Source organism: Dromaius novaehollandiae, chromosome W, assembly GCF_036370855.1.
Source record: "Dromaius novaehollandiae isolate bDroNov1 chromosome W, bDroNov1.hap1, whole genome shotgun sequence".
Classification (NCBI taxonomy): domain Eukaryota; kingdom Metazoa; phylum Chordata; class Aves; order Casuariiformes; family Dromaiidae; genus Dromaius; species Dromaius novaehollandiae.
In genome coordinates, this window is record NC_088130.1 from 4,766,726 (window position 1) to 4,779,518 (window position 12,793).

Genomic DNA, 12,793 nt, shown 5'->3' on the forward strand with positions numbered 1-12,793 from the left:
TCTGAAGTAATGGACGCAGTAATCCCTTTTGTGTGGGCAATGGAGAAACCTGGAAGAGCCAGATGTGCAGAACCGGTAAAGGTGGAATTAAAACAAGGAGCTAAACCGGTAAGGCGAAAACAGTATCCCATGAAGTTAGAGGCCCGTGTTGGACTGGAGCCTATGATTAATAATTTCTTAAAGTATGGACTGTTGCGAGAATGTCAATCCGAGTACAATACTCCAATCCTGCCTGTAAGAAAACCACATTCACAAGAATATCGTCTAGTACAGGATTTGCGAGCTATTAACCAGATAGTGACTGATGTGCACCCGGTGGTACCCAATCCATACACTTTGTTAATGACGATAAATGATTCCAATGTCTATTTTACAGTATTGGACTTAAAAGATGCTTTCTTCTGCATCCCTTTGGAGGAACAAAGTCAGCAATTATTCGCCTTTGAGTGGGAAAGTCCTACAACGAAACGCAAAATGCAGTTGTGCTGGACAGTACTCCCTCAAGGATTCAAGAACAGTCCTACAATTTTTGGTAATGTACTTGCAAAAGAATTAGAATTATGGCAAGGTAAGAAAGAGACCACTACCTTATTACAGTATGTGGACGATATCTTACTGGGGGCAGACACTATTGAAGAATGTAGAGAAACAACCATCAGTTTATTAAATTTTTTGGGAACAGCGGGATACAGGGTATCTCGGAAAAAAGTACAGATCATGAAGGAAAGCGTAATCTATCTAGGATTTGAAATATCCCAGGGGGAGAGAAAATTAGGAATCGAAAGAAAAGAAGCGATTTGTCAGATCGCCCCCCCAAAATCAAAAAGAGAACTCAGGGGATTTTTAGGAATGGCTGGGTGGTGTCGCCTGTGGATACCTAATTTTGGATTAATGGCAAAGCCTTTATATGAAGCTGTTAAGGGGCCGGGAGACTTGCTGGAGTGGACTCCAGAGTGCCGAAAAGGATTTGATGAAATCAAGATTGCTCTCATGAGTGCCCCTGCATTAGGACTTCCGAACCTAACAAAGCCATTTGAGCTTTATGTACATGAGAGAGGGCACCAGGCTTTGGGAGTACTTGTACAGACTTTAGGAAATTGGAAAAGACCTGTGGCTTATTTTTCAAGACAGCTGGATAAAGTGAGTGCAGGGTGGCCAGGATGCCTCAGAGCAGTTGCAGCTGCTGTGCTGTTAATACAAGAGGCACGAAAATTGACATTGGGACAAAAAGTGACTGTTTATGTGCCACATGCTGTTGCAGCAGTTTTAGAACAAAAAGGGCATCACTGGTTATCCCCAAGTAGGATGGTGCAGTACCAGGCAGTGATACTTGAGCAAGAAGATGTAACCATGAAGGTGTCTAATACCCTTAATCCGGCATCTCTATTACCACTCCATGAAGAGGGGAGGTTGGCTCATGACTGTCTGCAAACTATTGAGCGAGTATATTCCAGCCGTCCAGATTTGAGAGATATTCCGTTGCAGAATCCAGACTGGGAATTATTTACCGATGGGAGCAGTTTTATAGTAAAGGGAGAAAGAAGGGCTGGATACGCTGTTGTCACTTTGGAAGGAGAAATCGAAGCGAGATCCCTACCAGCAAATACATCTGCCCAGAAAGCAGAACTGATTGCTTTGACCTGGGCTCTGGAATTATCAGAGGGAAAACGAACTAATGTGTTTACAGATTCAAAATACGCCTTTGGGGTTATACATGCCCATGGCGCAATTTGGAAAGAAAGAGGATTGCTATCTTCTCAAGGGAATCCTATAAAATACAGTAAGGAGATTATGGGACTACTCAAAGCAGTTAATAAACCCAAAGAAAGAGCAGTAATGCATTGCAAAGCGCACCAGTCCGGACAGACTGACATAGTTAAAGGGAACAAAAGGGCCGATGAGGCTGCAAAAAGGGCAGCATTATCCGTGTCGGTGGCAGCGTTAGTTCCAGAAAGAATGTTAAAAATGGAAATTCCAGTATACACTGAAAAAGAAAATAAATTAGCAGAAATACTGAAATGCATAAAAACTCCCGAAGGATGGTGGGTGACATCTACTGGACAATGTGTGGTAACTTTGCCGATAATGAAGAAGCTGATGAAGCAAATACATGATAGCACCCACATGGGAGCCGAGTCACTGGTTGAAACAGTTAAAAGATTTGCTGTGGGAGTCAGTATGCTAATAATTGCAAAAGGTATTACACAAAAATGTGAAATCTGTCTTAGAAATAATCCCAAGATTCAGAAGAAGCCCCCCCCAGGGGAAGTAAAAAGGGGCTTCATGCCCGGGGATTACTGGCAAATTGATTTTTCTGAATTACCAAAATGTAATGGATATAAATATTTGTTGGTAATTGTTGACACCTTTTCAGGATGGCCTGAAGCTTTCCCGTGTCGTACCAATAAAGCCAGGGAGGTGGTAAAAATGTTATTAAAAGAAATTATACCAAGATTTGGGGTACCAGAAGGGTTTTCTTCAGATAGGGGACCTCATTTTATAGCAGAAATAGTACAGCAAATCTCAAAAATACTACAAATTAAATGGGCCTTACATACCCCCTGGAGGCCACAATCCAGTGGAAAAGTGGAAAGAATGAATCAAACAATTAAGAGACAGGTAGGAAAATTGTGTCAGGAGACTCAGATGAAATGGACTGATGTTTTACCTCTGGCATTATTAAGAATCAGAATAACCCCAAGGGTTAGGGAGAAAGTTAGTCCATTTGAGATTCTGTATGGTAAACCTTACACTGTAAATTTAACTGGAAATGAAGTTCAAATGCACATTAAGGGCGATCAAATTTTAAGTGATTATCTCTTGTCTATGGCAAAGGTTCTTACTTCTCTCCGTAGGTACATCCAGTTAAGATCTCCTGTACTTTTAGATTCACCTGTACATTCATTCCAGCCGGGAGATCAAGTGTATCTTCGGACCTGGAAGGACGAGCCATTGGTAGAAAAGTGGAGGGGACCGTATCTTGTACTGCTAACAACAAATACTGCTGTGAAACTGCAGGGAATTGATTCCTGGATCCACTACACCCGAGTGAAAGCAGTACCTCGAGAGACGTGGAAAGCTGAACAAGTTCAACCTTTAAAGTTAAAAATATATAAAGATATATGAGTTGTATTGAAAGCGAATCGGTTTTAAATTTAGATTGTATTCAGGAAAGAATTGCTTTAATCTGTTTGTTAGGAATAGGGTTAATATTGTTGTTATGGTATCTATGGTATCTGTGTAAAAATGATGTTCTCCCAAATAACCAGGGGAGAAATGTGGTGGTTAGTTTTTCTAAGTTACCTGAGCCAAACAATTAAAGGGAACCAGGAAGGATTTTGGAGCCATAATCTCCATTTGGAAGTAATTACAAAATCTATGAAGATAATTAACCAGAAGGATTGCTGGGTGTGTACCCACTTCCCTGAACATTCCAACAAGGGCTTCCCCCTAATTGGAGTGCCTCTTAATTTTTCCTTTATGGAATTTATGAAACAGATAAGAAATGATAGTGATCAAACGAAATATAATGAAACAACCGAACAGGAATGGGAAGTCCAGAGTGTGACAGGAGATTATTATCAATGTGTCCGAAGATGTAATAATAGTAATAGATGGTGGGAAAAAAACTGTACCCTATGGAAAGCAACCGATCAACTGTACTGGAGCCATTAAGGTGGGAGGTTATAAAAATTGCTCTCATATACCTGAAATAGGTTATAAATGGCCAAGTAAGGAACTAAATGGGTGGCGTGTTCCCAAAGGTAGTGGATGGTATTGGTTGTGTGGGAACAAGGCACGAAAAGTGCTACCTCCTAATTGGTCAGGGACGTGTACTTTAGGGGCAATAATCCCTAATGTTACTATAAGAAAAGAATTGAGTAATAAATATCAAAAATCCTGGCTAAGAACATTCATGAGGAGACAAAAGAGGGTCAATAATCCTTTAATAGATCGACCTACTAGGTTTCAGTCATTCGTAAGGTGGCTGTTTCCACAATTGGGAGTGAGTGAACTTGAAAAAGCAATAGTAAATATTTCAGCAGTTATTGAAAAAATAGGGAATAAAACCTCTGATGCCATTGCAGCTTTACAAGAGGAGGTTTCAGAAATTGCTAAAATAAGCACCCAAAACAGGATGGCTCTAGATATGTTATTGGCATCTCAGGGAGGAGTATGTACAGTAATAAATACTAGTTGCTGTGTATATGTGGATCAAAGCGGGAGAATTTCTACCGATCTAAATGAAATCTGGAAGCAGACTGAAATCTTACATGGGGTTCAGAAAGATGATACTTCTTTCGGATTTGAAGAAACATGGAAATGGTTGACTTCCTGGTTCCCTGATGTGAGCTCATGGGTTAAAAAATGTTTAACAATTCTAGGATTGGTGCTAGTAATTTTTGTATGCGTTTATGTAGTGATTCAATGTATTTCTAAGTGTTATATGAAACTAATATGGGAAAGATTTTAAAAGAGTGAGACTAATATGAAAATGATCATATAAGTCTCAAAGGGGGGAATTGTTACAAGACAACCCTGAGAAGCTCAGAAAGAATGTTTAAAGTAGGTAGATTTGGATAACTTCTATCTTAGATAGAATTTGCTTAGCATAAGTAGCCGCACACTTGCTTAGCATAAGTAGCTGAATTTGCTGAAGCCTTAGGCCGCGCTCCTAGTTCGTTAAGAAAAGGCCTCAGAGCTGGTGCAGGCTGGAAAGATAAGGGAGTTACAAGCAGTCTGCATTCCTGTGCCCCACTCTCCAGAAGGGAGGATGCCAAGGCTGAGAAATAAGGCCTGTTTGGACGCCAGGACCTTGGGAAGCAAAAAGCTTCCTCTCACTGTTAAAACAGTGATGATTAAGGGGTCTGGATTATGTCTTCTTCCTCAGGGCCTTGGAAGATAACACCTACTGACCCAGCTGGGGCAGTGTTAATTAATTGATCAGGACCTTGAGAAGCAGGGGTGGGACCCAGGGAAATGTGAAGAAATCATTAACCAATCAGTGTGAAAAAGGAAGGAAGTCACAAATATGGCAAATTTGATTGTATAAATGCTACCTGAAAAGTTGGGGGGCGTGAGCTCGATTTGTGGGAGACCACCGAGCACCCAGGCTTGCGCAACTCTGAAATAAATAAATAAATGTCTCTCCTGAGTGTGTAATTATTGGCTCATTGCACACCGGGCAACGAATCCGCTTTTCGGACAACAAACGGACTATTTGAAAGCAACCCATAGTTCTCCGAGGTCCGTTTAAAGTGACCAAAGCGGTCCTGGCAGGGACTCCGCCCCCTGACGGGGTGGCTCAGAGAGCCTCCATACGAAAATGGTACGCACAAATAGAACATTATTGCGAAACCTTTTCCATAACGGAAGGAGCCGCTAAAGTATTAAACATACAAGACGAAGCAGACTTGGATAAAGAAACCCCCCAACTTCCCCCTGTGATTCAAGTAGCTCCCCCATTTTCCAATCAGATCCTAAATGCATGGTTCACAGATGCTTCCTCAAAGCGGGAAGGGAAAACCTGGAGATACCGGGCTGTGGCGCTCCAAGTGGGGACTAAGGAGCAGATCATTACAGAGGGAGAGGGCAGTGCACAGGTGGGAGAGCTGGTTGCAGTGTGGAGCGTATTCCAACATGAAAGCCAGGCTACTTCCCCTGTACACATCTACACGGACTCATATGCGGTGTTCAAAGGCTGCACGGAATGGCTTCCTTTTTGGGAGCAAAACGGCTGGGAGGTTAACAGAATACCAGTCTGGCAGAAGGAGAGGTGGCAAGATATCCTTGCAATTGCAAGATGGGGGGAATTTGCGGTGGCATGGGTGGCTTCCCACCAACAAGACCATACCCCAGCAGGCCGGTGGAATGCTGAAGTAGACGAATTAGCTCGGTTAGCTCTGTTACAAAGTGCCCAGGTACAAGAAAACTGGGAGTACTTATGTCCCGATCCAATATCGGGGGGGGGGTTTCGTTACGATCCCAAGGACGAGATTAAGACGCTAAAACCAGTCACATATCGTACAACCTTTTAACTTTATTTTCCACGGAGTCGGGAGAAAAGGTGGGGAAAGGCGAAGGGGAGGAGAGAGAGAAAAAGAGAGAGAGAGAGAGAGAGAGAGAGAGAGAGAGAGGGAGAGAGAAAGGGATATCACCACCCGTGGATCCAGCGGCGTCCTGTTGGTCTGCTTCACCCTGGGTGTAAATTTTAGTGAAGCGCGTGCAGTAATTACAACTCGAGCAGGGTCCGACCCTGGGTTCCCGCTGAAAAGTTCGGAGCCAAATCAAGGCAAATTAAATAAATAAATTGTAATGACATGCATGCAGTAGTTACAGCTCGAGTTGGGTGCCTCCAAAGAGGGACCCCGAACAAAGAAATCCCTGGGCAATTATACTTTCCAATCTAAGCTCTCCGCCCTTCACGCAGTAGTTTGGACCAATAGTAATATTTAGGTCTGGGGTCTCCTGCTCCTTATTGGGTCCCTAGGTAGGTTGTTTACCGTTGTGGTTTCTGCTGACAGATGCGTTTTCATTCTTCGGGTCTTGCCCTTATCTCTCAAAGCCCTGACAATTTATTACTTCCCCAGCAGTGACGGTAGGTGTTATTTCCCAAGGTCCAGACAAAGGGAATATGATCTGGACCCCGAGATAGCCCAGACCCCCCAATCAGCAGTGTTTCCGCAGCAAGAGGAGGCCCTGCTCCCCAGGGTCCCGGTGCCCAAGCAGGCCTCACTTCAATGCCTTGACATCCTTCCTCCCGGAGCGTGAAGCATGGAAATGCAAACTGCTGGTAACCCCCTTGTCTTTCCAGCCTGCACCAGCTCTGGGGCCCTTTCTCACTGAACTAGGGAGTGCGGCCTAAGGCTTCAGCAAATTTAGCTACTCATGCTAAGCAAGCTTTATAAAAGTTGTGCTAAGCAGCAGTAACTTATAGTCCAGGTCCCAAAGTCTCTGCCCGATCGTGGTCTGGTTCAGCGCAGGCTCGGTGTGTCCTGAATGGTTGCAGGGAGACCATTTTGGGCGTCGCAGCAGCTCAGTCCTGTTCCCGCCGGGAACAGATGACTTGTTTGGGGTTATGGTTTGCTTGCACCTTATGTACCAAGAAATGTTTAAGGCAAAAGTTCACTCATCTGTCCGCCACACCACCCCGTGACTTAAACATTGATTGGTACGTCTCCTTCCTGAAGTCTTCATAGCCTTCGTCCACAGTGGTGATAGGAGATAGAAAGAGAGATCAGAAGGAAGTATAGAAAAGGTAGAAGCGCTCACGGTAGTTATGAACAGTTTTTTAACAAGTCGCGGGAAGAATAAAAGGGGAAAAAAAAAAAAGGAGGTGCTTAACAATGATTAAACAGAGGTCTTGCTCAATGCAAGCTTATTCTTTAACAACTTTAACAACATTTAACTTCACAGAACAAACATCAAAACTGAGTTAACAAGGTAAGTGATTGTTACAACAGGTATAAAACAGCTGGCAAACGCATTGTGGATGTTAATATGCAATTTCCTCCTTCAGGATAAACTGGGAATGGGTTTAAATGATGGGTACTGTGTGTGGCTGTGGCTGATGGATGGCACGGATTTTCTTTATGCCATCGGGTGAGGTGGTAGGAACAAATTGCATATTTGACACAACGTGTCGGATTAATTGAACAAAGCAAGGAATTATACAAGGTAAGAACATTAAAGCGGCAACCACACATAACAAATAGAATATTAACTGTTTCACCCACAGTGCCCCCGGTAACCAGTACCACAAATCGCCACTCCAGCTGTTCCAGGTTTGGACGGGGACGTGGGCTATTTTTCTGATATCTTTGGTTAACTGGAGAACTACTTCGCCTACATCATCTATCTCTAAACAACAGTTGGAAATATTCAATTTTCCACACACCCCTCCCTCTTCAGCTAACAGATAGTCTAAAACCATGTGGTGCTGAAGGATTGCCTTGCGCATCTGTTGGGACTGTTGAGTTAAAAGATCACTAATCCAATTTCTCAACCCCCGGTCCCCATCAGTCTGAATCTTCTGTACCAATCATGAGCAAATCTGCCTCTGGAACAGATGCAGACTGAGGTTTCCAATGATCTGATTGTCTCTTCGGGCGCTCATTTTTCCAGTGCCCCTTCCCCCTGCAAATTGCACATTGATCTCTCCTCAGTGGAATTCTATTTCCCAAATTCCCTCCTACTCTATGCCTTCTTCCACGTCCTTGTCCTTTCGGAAAACCCCTTCCCTGAGAGGGAGTTTGTGCCTGGACAAATGCAGCTGCCAAGACTGCAGCATTTTGCCCCTTATCTTTCAGTTTCTCCTTTTGTTTTTCCTTTCTCTCTACTTCTTCCCTGTTATTGTACACCTTATATTAACATCCCCGACATACCATCTACTTTCTGAAGCTTTCTCCTTATATCTGGTGCTGATTGTCCTACCTGTCTCTTAATTGTTTGATTCATTCTTTCCACTTTTCCACTGGATTGTGGCCTCCAGGGGGTATGTCAGCAGGCCACTCGTTATTCTCCCATTTTTGCGTCCCACTCAAATCTGCCTTAATGGATCGCGTCATACGGGCAACCCTTCTATCTCCGAGGTTGTCATATACCTTTACGCCTAACTGAGGTCCGCCTGTTTCTGGTAAAAGGAAAAACAAAGGTCTGATAATCCCTATATAACAAATTCCCGACCACCCCGCGGGTAAAGATTTACATGCTGTGTGTCTGCAGATCCAATAATGCCCTTTCTTAGCTCCAACGCCCTGAGCAAATGGCCCATCCATCCGGTCTGGTCTGGGGTGAGGGATGTGGATGTCCACGGCCAGCTTGATAATCCTAGCGGTCCTCTGCAAACCCAGCAGTGGCTTAAATTGAAAGTTTGGCTTACTGCTTTCGCCAGCAACACAAATTTGTTGTTCTCGAAGGGATTAAATGGGTTGGGGGAAGGTAGGGGAAGTGGTCGTTCATCACCCTCGTGGATGCGTCCTTGAATCAGGATGGTCCAGAGCAGTAGGTGCATCTTGGTCAGATCGCTGCCCTTGAAAACAGAAATAAGAACAAACTCGCTCCTCGGGTCAGAAGGAGGAGATAATCCATTTTATGTGAATCTAGTGGGTTTTCCCACTAGCATCTTTTGCTCTCCAAGTATATTTGATACTTTAGCGGCTCCTTCCGTTACGGAAGTACGGAGGGTCTCTGAGCCACCCCGTCAGGGGGCGAGGTCCCTGTATTGATTAAAAAGGTTACGGGCCTTTTCTTCAGCCCCACTGCTACAGTGATTAATAAATCTCCTTTGTTATTGCAGGCGAGTTGTCTTATAAACATCCACCCTCCGCCTCCCCCCTCACCCTGAGGGGACGGAGGAGCTAGTTTTCCGCCTCCCTTTCGTCCCCCTCAAACCCCTCCCCCACCTTTAACACCGCTGCGGAAGGTGGTTTCAGTCTGGTGGGGGGGTCCCTGTCCAGACCACCTCCGTACCAGGAGCTCTAGTTTTTTGATCGGGAGCCCGTCCATCAAGTCTCGGGGCACGCCTTTTTGTAGCCCCAGTTGCCATAGTCCCTGCCGGGTCAGGGATCTTTCTCTTCTGGCTAAGTCTGGGCTCCTCCCAGAAAATGCCAGTGGCTTGTTTGCTGGTTCTGCCACCCGCACAGCCCTAGTTTCCACTTTTTGGTAAGTCCGGCTGACTGGCCCGTCTTTCCTCCCATAATTGATCAATTCCTGGGCTACCTCCCCCCAGGTCCACACCTTTTTCCCTAGCCGCCCATGCTCGGGGGTTACCATCCCCTCCAGGGCAGCCGCGATTCTTTCCTCGCGGGGCACATCTTGGATTCTCCCCTGCAATTGGATCCCAATAGGTTTCAGGGAATCAGGAAGTCCCCGTATTAGGGGCGTCATCCGCTCGGGATCTACTGGCAATAACATCGGAGAGCTCAGGCTCGGCTTGAGTTCCCAATCGTACATCATTTGCAGACAAGCTGCCTTTTGTACGCTTTCCAGCAATTGATGGATGGAACCTGTTATAGCTAGGGGATCCCCCCTTTCCAGAGGGTTCAGCCCCCCCGCCCAATATGCAGCCCTCTGAGTCAGGGACCACGGGGCTCGGCGATTGCCGGTCGTCAGGAACACGCCTGGGCCCCAATATCCCTCTGCCTCCTTTTCCGATAGCAGGATTCCGTCCCCCCGACAGGGATACCCTCCACACATATTCAGTTTCGGATTCCCTAGCCGTTCTGGCAAAATCTTTTCGCAGCTTGGCCAATTCGGTAGCTGTGAAAGGGATTTCTTTGGTAACAACCTGAGGGCGGTTGTCGCTGTCGTCCTCGTATATATATTCCGTTTTGATTAGTGGGCACATATCGGGGGGGGGGCGTCTACGGCCTCCTTTAATCTTTTTAGGTCTCTTTGGGGGTAAATTTGGCATACCCCTTTCTCCTTGAGCAGCATCTCAGTTTCGGTGAGGGTGTCTGCCTCCCTCAGGAGCTGGTTTCTTAGCTCCTCTTTCAGTATCAGATTTTGGTGTTTCTCCTCCTCCAGCGCCTGCTTGGTTTCCCATAATTGTTCTTGCAGCGGCGCTAGTGCCGCTTGCAGCGCGGCAGCCACAGCCTCCGCCTGACAAGGTGCCTGCTTCCTGTCCTCCACCGCAGCTGCTAGGCACGCTCCTAGCACAGCACAAACAATAGCTTTTCCTTTTCCTCTCTTAACTTTAGCAAGACCGCTATTCGGTCCACTACACTTTGCAATTGGAACCAATGGTCCCGTGCCCAGTCTCGTCCCGGGGGTGAGGGACGAGAACGGTGTGCTTCCAAAAGGTCATACAATTTCTCGATTTCCTCACAAAAATCGCCTGCCTTCTGAGCAGCCATATCCTACAAAGGGGATTTCGTCCTGAGAGGGCCAAACCTTAAAGGAGTCCAAGTTTCCCCTATACGCTCCCAGGAGGCCAAACCGTAAACTACTACAAAAAGTGTCCTACAAAGGGGATTTCATCCAGAGGGGGTCACACCTTAAAATCCAAGTTTCCCCTATACACCCTCAGGAGGCCAAACCGTAAACTAGTATACTAAAGATCTCACCATTCACTCCTTCCTCACGCTTCGTTTGTCTCCGGCCGCTTCCCTCGCGGGAGAGCGGAACCGCGGATCGGAACTCCGCACTCGCTTCGTACTTGCTCGTACGTCTCGTTCACACACAATCGCTCAGCACACCATACGGTTGTACGATACTCTCATCTCAAGGGATCCTGTCCGTGACGCCAATTAGATGTCCCGATCCAATATCGGGGGGGGTTTCGTTACGATCCCAAGGACGAGATTAAGACGCTAAAACCAGTCACATATCGTACAACCTTTTAACTTTATTTTCCACGGAGTCGGGAGAAAAGGTGGGGAAAGGCGAAGGGGAGGAGAGAGAGAAAAAGAGAGAGAGAGAGAGAGAGAGAGAGAGAGAGAGAGAGGGAGAGAGAAAGGGATATCACCACCCGTGGATCCAGCGGCGTCCTGTTGGTCTGCTTCACCCTGGGTGTAAATTTTAGTGAAGCGCGTGCAGTAATTACAACTCGAGCAGGGTCCGACCCTGGGTTCCCGCTGAAAAGTTCGGAGCCAAATCAAGGCAAATTAAATAAATAAATTGTAATGACATGCATGCAGTAGTTACAGCTCGAGTTGGGTGCCTCCAAAGAGGGACCCCGAACAAAGAAATCCCTGGGCAATTATACTTTCCAATCTAAGCTCTCCGCCCTTCACGCAGTAGTTTGGACCAATAGTAATATTTAGGTCTGGGGTCTCCTGCTCCTTATTGGGTCCCTAGGTAGGTTGTTTACCGTTGTGGTTTCTGCTGACAGATGCGTTTTCATTCTTCGGGTCTTGCCCTTATCTCTCAAAGCCCTGACAATTTATTACTTCCCCAGCAGTGATGGTAGGTGTTATTTCCCAAGGTCCAGACAAAGGGAATATGATCTGGACCCCGAGATAGCCCAGACCCCCCAATCAGCAGTGTTTCCGCAGCAAGAGGAGGCCCTGCTCCCCAGGGTCCCGGTGCCCAAGCAGGCCTCACTTCAATGCCTTGACATCCTTCCTCCCGGAGCGTGAAGCATGGGAATGCAAACTGCTGGTAACCCCCTTGTCTTTCCTGCCTGCACCAGCTCTGGGGCCCTTTCTCACTGAACTAGGGAGTGCGGCCTAAGGCTTCAGCAAATTTAGCTACTCATGCTAAGCAAGCTTTATAAAAGTTGTGCTAAGCAGCAGTAATTTATAGTCCAGGTCCCAAAGTCTCTGCCTGATCGTGGTCTGGTTCAGCGCAGGCTCGGTGTGTCCCGGGTGGTCGCAGGGAGACCATTTCGGGCGTCGCAGCAGCTCAGTCCTGTTTCCGCTGGGAACAGATGGCTTGTTTGGGGTTATGGTTTGCTTGCACCTTATGTACCAAGAAATATTTAAGGCAAAAGTTCACTCATCTGTCCGCCACAACTTACTAGAGTGGCTGCACGTAAAAAGGAGGCACTCGGGGATCAACGATCTCTTCCGCGAGGCACAAGCTCGGGGATGGCCGGTCACTAGAGAGGAGTGCAAAACTTGCATATCTTCTTGCGAGCAATGCCGTGTCCGTTTGGACAGGCACCCCCTAGAAAACGAGCCCCTGCACCTCAGGGAAGGAAAAGGCTTATGGGAGGCCTGGCAGGTCGACTACATCGGGCCTTTCCGAAAATCAGCAGGGAAATGTTATGTGCTGGTGGGAGTCGAAATAGTATCCGGACTTGTGCAAGCCCGGGCCTGCACCAAGGCGACCGGGGAGAACACGGTGAGGG

General features: G+C 46.4%; 1 pseudogene; it reads right to left on the minus strand.

Moving 5' to 3' along the window:
* Window positions 1–9,387: 9,387 nt before the first annotated feature.
* Window positions 9,388–12,217, minus strand: LOC135324363 (uncharacterized; annotated as a pseudogene).
* Window positions 12,218–12,793: the final 576 nt, after the last annotated feature.